The sequence below is a fragment of the Myripristis murdjan genome, chromosome 8 (assembly GCF_902150065.1).
Source record: "Myripristis murdjan chromosome 8, fMyrMur1.1, whole genome shotgun sequence".
Classification (NCBI taxonomy): Eukaryota; Metazoa; Chordata; class Actinopteri; order Holocentriformes; family Holocentridae; genus Myripristis; species Myripristis murdjan.
This window is the reverse complement of record NC_043987.1, coordinates 36,146,182-36,153,681: the sequence shown is the minus strand read 5'-3', so window position 1 is coordinate 36,153,681 and position 7,500 is coordinate 36,146,182.

Sequence of the window (7,500 nt, the reverse complement as noted above, 5' to 3'; positions counted from 1 at the left end):
TTATTTAACATTTATTTATTATTTTAACAAGATCACAGGCCACTTTTCTATAACAAGGCCGAGCTCCACATGAACACATACCCAGAACAAAATAAAACTTCCAAAATGAGCACCTGCAAATCATCTTCATCTGAATCTGAATAGTTTTAGTGATCAAAGGTAAGAAGACAATGTACAATAACAATAAAATACAATAAAGTAATATATAGTATATAATCACATGTTGTGCCACTGATACAACTTACCCCAGGCCCTTTGGCACAAATTACCCCAAGAAAAAAATGCCTCCCCCAGCTGTTTTGGGCTAACATCATGCTAACTGTATAGACTCATGGTGTAGCTTACTAAAGTATTAAAACCTGTGTGAACTGTTTTCAGAGTTTTCTATAATTGTTCAAACACAGCAATCAAAAAACCTTGATCATAGAAATTTTACTTTGGAGGGCAAAAAAATGTTTTTTGAACTGAAATGTGCTTTCCTCTCAAGCCATGTGTCTCCCTTCTTTGCAGGATGAGTGAAATGGATGCCTCTTCAAAAATATGTGGTCACATGACCAACTTCTTCTATGGTTTTCTAGATAACAGGGGTGGCACTACTTGCCCTTTGGCACAAATTACCCCACTCTCCCCTACCCACAGATTACAGATTAAATAAATCAATAAAAAAAATAAAAAAAAAAAAAATAAAGAATAAGATCTAAGTACAACCCAGTGTGTAAAAAGCAATGTGCAAAAAACAAAAAACAAAACAAAAAACAGAAAAAAAAAAAACGTGTGCATGGGTGCATAAAAGGTGCATAGAGGTAGGTCAATGTGCAAATTTAGAGGAAATATACAGTATACACATGATAAATAGCAGTAAGCAATATAAACACTATAAACAAGGATTATAAAAAAAAAATAGAAATATGAACAATTTAAACAGAAGTATTAACAATTTAAACAGCAGAGGAAAATAACCCTGACTGACTGGACGCAGGACCGGAGCTGGAGGCCGGGGAAGAGCTGGATCTGTGGCAGAAAATAGAGAAGTTCCTCTGGATGCTGAATGTAAAACAGGCAAAGAGCTGCCTGGAAGCAACTGACAGTGACACTGAGTCAGCAGGTCCAGAGGTCTGGAGGTCCAGACACACACACACACACACACACACACACACACACACACACACACACACACACAGAAAGACCAGCTTTGGGGCTGAGGCGCTGCCCCTCCCCCTTTTTCTAACGTGGCGTTTGAATCCATTTGACGGCTCCCAGATGAACCCAAACCAAAACACCTTTCCACGTCAGAGTCACTTCCTGCAGGGCCCGGGGCCTCGGGAGGGCCAACCTGGGGGCCCGGGGCCTCGGGAGGGCCAACCTGGGGGCCCGGGGCCTCGGGAGGGCCAACCTGGGGGCCCGGGACGTGGAGGAGCTTGAAGCTGGTTCAGGGACATGACCTGAGCAGCAGGTGGTTGGTTCCTCACACCTGGAACCTGAACCTGATTCCTCAGCGAGCGATCCAGATCCAGATCCAGATCCAGATCCAGATCCAGATCCAGATCCAGATCCAGATCCAGACGGAGCTTCTGTCTGTTCTCAGGAAGCTTCCGGACACAAACCGAACAGAGAGTTTGTATTTCAAACAAAACTGACTAGACTGATGAGATATAGATATAATATGAAATAATATGAGAGAACAGAACGATGATGTGTTTAATGACCTCGCAAACTTTAGCTCCGCCTCCCCCTGCCAGCAGCTTTAGCTCCGCCTCCCCCTGCCAGCAGCTTTAGCTCCGCCTCCTCCTCCCAGCAGCTTTAGCTTCGCCTCCCCGTGACCACAGCAGGACAAAAACGTCATCAAAAAGTTCATTTAGCAAGTTTTCATTTGAATTTGTCATCAAAAAACTCAAATGCATTTTAACAGCGAGTCTCAGCAACATCTGTGCATCATACCGGGCCGGAGGTGAGACCTGCAGAGCCGGGCGGAGGTGAGACCTGCAGAGCCGGGCGGAGGTGAGACCTGCAGAGCCGGGCCGGAGGTGAGACCTGCAGAGCCGGCCGGAGGTGAGACCTGCAGAGCCGGGCGGAGGTGAGACCTGCAGAGCCGGGCGGAGGTGAGACCTGCAGAGCCGGGCCGGAGGTGAGACCTGCAGAGCCGGGCGGAGGTGAGACCTGCAGAGCCGGGCGGAGGTGAGACTTGCAGAGCCGGCCGGAGGTGAACCCGGCTCGACCACCAACCACCGGCTGATCGTCTGCGCCGCCGTGAAGCCGCAGGACGAGACGCACGTTTAGAAATCACTGACAAAAAAATGAAGAACGATCCCGTCCTCTCCAGCGATCACTCTGTCCACACACACCTGCTGCCACACCTGGACACGCCACACCTGGACACGCCACACCTGGACACGCCACACCACGCCACACCTGGACACGCCACACCTGGACACGCCACACCTGGACACGCCACACCACGCCACACCAGGACACGCCACACCTGGACACGCCACACCTGGACACGCCACACCTGGACACGCCACACCACGCCACACCTGGACACGCCACACCTGGACACGCCACACCACGCCACACCTGGACACACCACACCTGGACACACCACACCTGGACACGCCACACCAGGACACCCTCAGCTGCTCCAGGAAGGGGCAGGCAGGGGCGGAGCTTGTAGGCGGAGTTTGCAGGGGGGCAGGGGGGCATTGCTCCCCCTAGCTGCTGAAATATGTCACTACCTCAAGTCAAAAAAAGGTCCAATAATTTTCTTTCTTGTTTGTATAAATATTCACGTAGTGCAATAAAAATGGCTGTCATTACTAAATCTGAATTATATTAGTTTGGTTTTGTGATAAATTCATTTACATGAACTTCCTCTCTGGCAGCTCCGTGCCCTGCAGGCAGCCGTTATGGACATCAGGACATCTCTTCAACCCCTGCCACACACACACACACACACACACACACACACACACACACACACACATACACACACACACACACACTCTGCTGAGTGGATTAGCTCAGAAAATGGCGAGCAGGTCGGCTGCGTGTCCTCTCTGTCTTCCAGTCTGAGCTGCTGCTTTAACCCTCTACCTGCCCGCTGAAGTCTACCTGCAGGACTGGACATCAGGTGTGTACAGGTTTACCTTACAGACCTCTGGCTAACACCGGCACATTCACAGCCATGTTAACTAATGTGCACTGTCCTCTCTAAATAAATAAATGTGCTATTTCTGTATTCATTGCTGCAATATTTTGTAGAATTAATGCACATATTAAGACTGAACACACACACACTTTTGATACAACTTTATACATAATGCACATACTGTTTTTTTTTTTTTTGTTGTTTTTTTTTACAAAGTTGTAAGGCACATTATTTTTATATTTCTTATAATTGAATTGTTTTTCTGATTTGATGAGACAGAGAGGAGATTTTCTTTTGAAATGAGGAAAATGAAACAGGTTTTTGTGGAAACGATGATGAGGCCTGATTTCAGCCTGAAGAGGAGATGCAGCCTCACCGGCCACAAACACAGAAACCTTCCAACCCTGACCAACCCTGACCCTGCCGGCAAGAAACAAACCAAAATGCCGTTAAGTGAAATAAAAATAATCCAAACCTTTGCTCTGATTTGAACGCTGCACGTTTCCTTCCCAGCAGAGCAGCTTTAAGTTGAATTCTGTCAAACAGACGGTTGGCTGGAGTCCACGGCAGGAAACACAGATAAAGAGGATTTTCTTCTTGAGTTCCACCAACAACCCACAAACGCCTGTGAAGGAAATTCCCCCAAAGTTTTTTAAGTTTTTTTAAGTTTTTAAGTACACTTTATTAATCCCACAAGGGGAAATTCCAATTTAAGTTACATCCCGTCCAAGAGACACCTGGATGTTTATGTCTGCATAAACATCCAGGAGAAACTGAAGATAGCGGCCTTCCAAGGTCACTGGGGCGCCGAATTGTGGATAAGGTGATTGTTTTGGTCAGGCTGACTCTGCAATTTCCATCAGCCTTAAGCCTCTGTGGTTCGAGAGAACCACTTCTGTCGAGCTTCCAACTTCTCCAAGTTGTTACCCATCTGGCGTAAAAGTCCAATTGATTCACGAATCAATTTGCATAACGCATGAGTCTGAGTGTTGTTAGCTCGGCCCAAACCTTCTATGGCTGGCAGCTTCTCCAGAGCCAAACGCGCTGCCAACACCCTCTGAACTTTGCGATAAATCAGGAATCACCAGCACCAAACAGCAGAAATCCTGTTATCATAAATCCAATCATGTAGACGTCTTCAACATCCTCGATGGAAAGAATCGACAGGCACACAACCCTCCACTGCTCCCAGGAGCCCATGGTGTACCCGGCGGCAAACGTTCCGGCGGGGCATGCGGGCTCTCCTTTGCCCAGTTTTTTTGTAGAGAAAATTAAAGAAAAATTCAAGAAAATACCCGGAACATTAGAAAAGCCTCTTTTCTCATCATTTGTGCCAATTCTCTGGTTATTTTCTTGGATTTTTTTTTTGGTTTCCTAACAGTTTTGCTGGTGGACGGTGAAGAAGAACACTGAAGGAGAAAATCCATGTTTGCAACTGGGTGAACTGTCCCTTTAACACCGAGTGGGTTAGTGCTGAGCCAGGCTCAAACGACGCTCCACCCTCTGACACCTGGATGGCAGTAAAGGCATCACGTTGTGTTCAGGTGCCTCGAAGCAGTGAACCCTTGATTTTTTATGCCAACATGTAAACACAACATCAGCGACCCCAGCAGTGTGAAGGTGAACTCAGCAACACACACACACACACACACACACAGACACACACAGACACACACACACAGACACACACAGACACACACACACAGACACACACACACACACACTGGCTGGTTAATTACACAGGCTGCTGAGGCGACCAGGGAAACGCTGTTACTGATGGAAGTTATCCTCCCTGCTAATCCTCCTTCATCCTGCAGATTACTGTGTGTGTGTGTGTGTGTGTGGGAGTGTGTGTGTGTGTGTCTGTGTGTGTGTGTGGGAGTGTGGGAGTGTGTGTGTGTGTGTGTGTGTGTGTGTGTGGGAGTGTGTAGACAGAGAAAAAGAGAGAAGTTGTGTGTTTTTGTTACTGAGGGAGAGAGCGTGTGTGTCTCGTTTATCCTTGGTAATTACTGTAACACCATCTGTGTGTGTGTGTGTGTGTGTGCGTGTGTGTGTGTGTGTGTGTCTGTGTGTGTGTGTGTGTGTGTGTGCACTCACATTCAAGTCTCATCATGTGGAAAAAGACACACACACACATTCATTCCTTATTCCTAGAACCAGAGTGAGTGTGTGTGTGTGTGTGTGTGTGTGTGTGTGTGTGTGTTAGAACATTAATGTGAAGGTCGACCCGTCGAAACGTTGACGTCAGTTAATGAAGTCGATGTTTCACCAGAGTCCTGTGTGTTTCTGGTGTGTGTTTCTGGTGTGTGTTTCTGGTGTGTGTTTCCGGTGTGTGTTTCTGGTGTGTGTTTCTGGTGTGTGTTGCTGGTGTGTGTTTCTGGTGTGTGTTTCTGGTGTGTGTTTCTGGTGTGTGTTTCTGGTGTGTGTTGCCGGTGTGTGTTTCTGGTGTGTGTTTCTGGTGTGTGTTTCTGGTGTGTGTTTCTGGTGTGTGTTGCCGGTGTGTGTTTCTGGTGTGTGTTTCTGGTGTGTGTTTCTGGTGTGTGTTTCTGGTGTGTGTTCTGGTGTGTGTTTCTGGTGTGTGTTGCCGGTGTGTGTTTCTGGTGTGTGTTTCTGGTGTGTGTTTCTGGTGTGTGTTGCCGGTGTGTGTTTCTGGTGTGTGTTTCTGGTGTGTGTTTCTGGTGTGTGTTTCTGGTGTGTGTTTCCGGTGTGTGTTTCCGGTGTGTGTTTCTGGTGTGTGTTGCCGGTGTGTGTTTCTGGTGTGTGTTTCTGGTGTGTGTTTCTGGTGTGTGTTTCTGGTGTGTGTTTCTGGTGTGTGTTTCTGGTGTGTGTTGCCGGTGTGTGTTTCTGGTGTGTGTTTCTGGTGTGTGTTTCTGGTGTGTGTTGCCGGTGTGTGTTTCTGGTGTGTGTTTCTGGTGTGTGTTTCTGGTGTGTGTTTCTGGTGTGTGTTGCCGGTGTGTGTTTCTGGTGTGTGTTTCTGGTGTGTGTTTCTGGTGTGTGTTGCCGGTGTGTGTTTCTGGTGTGTGTTTCTGGTGTGTGTTTCTGGTGTGTGTTTCTGGTGTGTGTTGCCGGTGTGTGTTTCTGGTGTGTGTTTCTGGTGTGTGTTTCTGGTGTGTGTTGCCGGTGTGTGTTTCTGGTGTGTGTTTCTGGTGTGTGTTTCTGGTGTGTGTTTCTGGTGTGTGTTTCTGGTGTGTGTTGCTGGTGTGTGTTGCTGGTGTGTGTTTCTGGTGTGTGTTTCTGGTGTGTGTTGCCGGTGTGTGTTTCTGGTGTGTGTTGCTGGTGTGTGTTGCTGGTGTGTGTTGCTGGTGTGTGTTTCTGGTGTGTGTTTCTGGTGTGTGTTTCTGGTGTGTGTTGCCGGTGTGTGTTTCTGGTGTGTGTTTCTGGTGTGTGTTTCTGGTGTGTGTTTCTGGTGTGTGTTTCTGGTGTGTGTTGCCGGTGTGTGTTTCTGGTGTGTGTTTCTGGTGTGTGTTTCTGGTGTGTGTTTCTGGTGTGTGTTTCTGGTGTGTGTTTCTGGTGTGTGTTGCCGGTGTGTGTTTCTGGTGTGTGTTTCTGGTGTGTGTTTCTGGTGTGTGTTGCCGGTGTGTGTTTCTGGTGTGTGTTTCTGGTGTGTGTTGCCGGTGTGTGTTGCCGGTGTGTGTTTCTGGTGTGTGTTTCTGGTGTGTGTTTCTGGTGTGTGTTGCCGGTGTGTGTTTCTGGTGTGTGTTTCTGGTGTGTGTTTCTGGTGTGTGTTTCTGGTGTGTGTTTCTGGTGTGTGTTTCTGGTGTGTGTTTCTGGTGTGTGTTGCTGGTGTGTGTTGCCGGTGTGTGTTTCTGGTGTGTGTTTCTGGTGTGTGTTGCTGGTGTGTGTTGCTGGTGTGTGTTTCTGGTGTGTGTTTCTGGTGTGTGTTGCCGGTGTGTGTTTCTGGTGTGTGTTTCTGGTGTGTGTTTCTGGTGTGTGTTTCTGGTGTGTGTTGCTGGTGTGTGTTTCTGGTGTGTGTTTCTGGTGTGTGTTGCTGGTGTGTGTTGCTGGTGTGTGTTGCTGGTGTGTGTTTCTGGTGTGTGTTGCCGGTGTGTGTTTCTGGTGTGTGTTGCTGGTGTGTGTTGCCGGTGTGTGTTTCTGGTGTGTGTTTCTGGTGTGTGTTTCTGGTGTGTGTTTCTGGTGTGTGTTGCTGGTGTGTGTTGTTGGTGTGTGTTTCTGGTGTGTGTTTCTGGTGTGTGTTTCTGGTGTGTGTTTCTGGTGTGTGTTGCTGGTGTGTGTTGTTGGTGTGTGTTTCTGGTGTGTGTTTCTGGTGTGTGTTTCTGGTGTGTGTTTCTGGTGTGTGTTTCTGGTGTGTGTTGCTGTAAACACTCGTCATGTGGCCCCGAAAACAAGAGCCGATA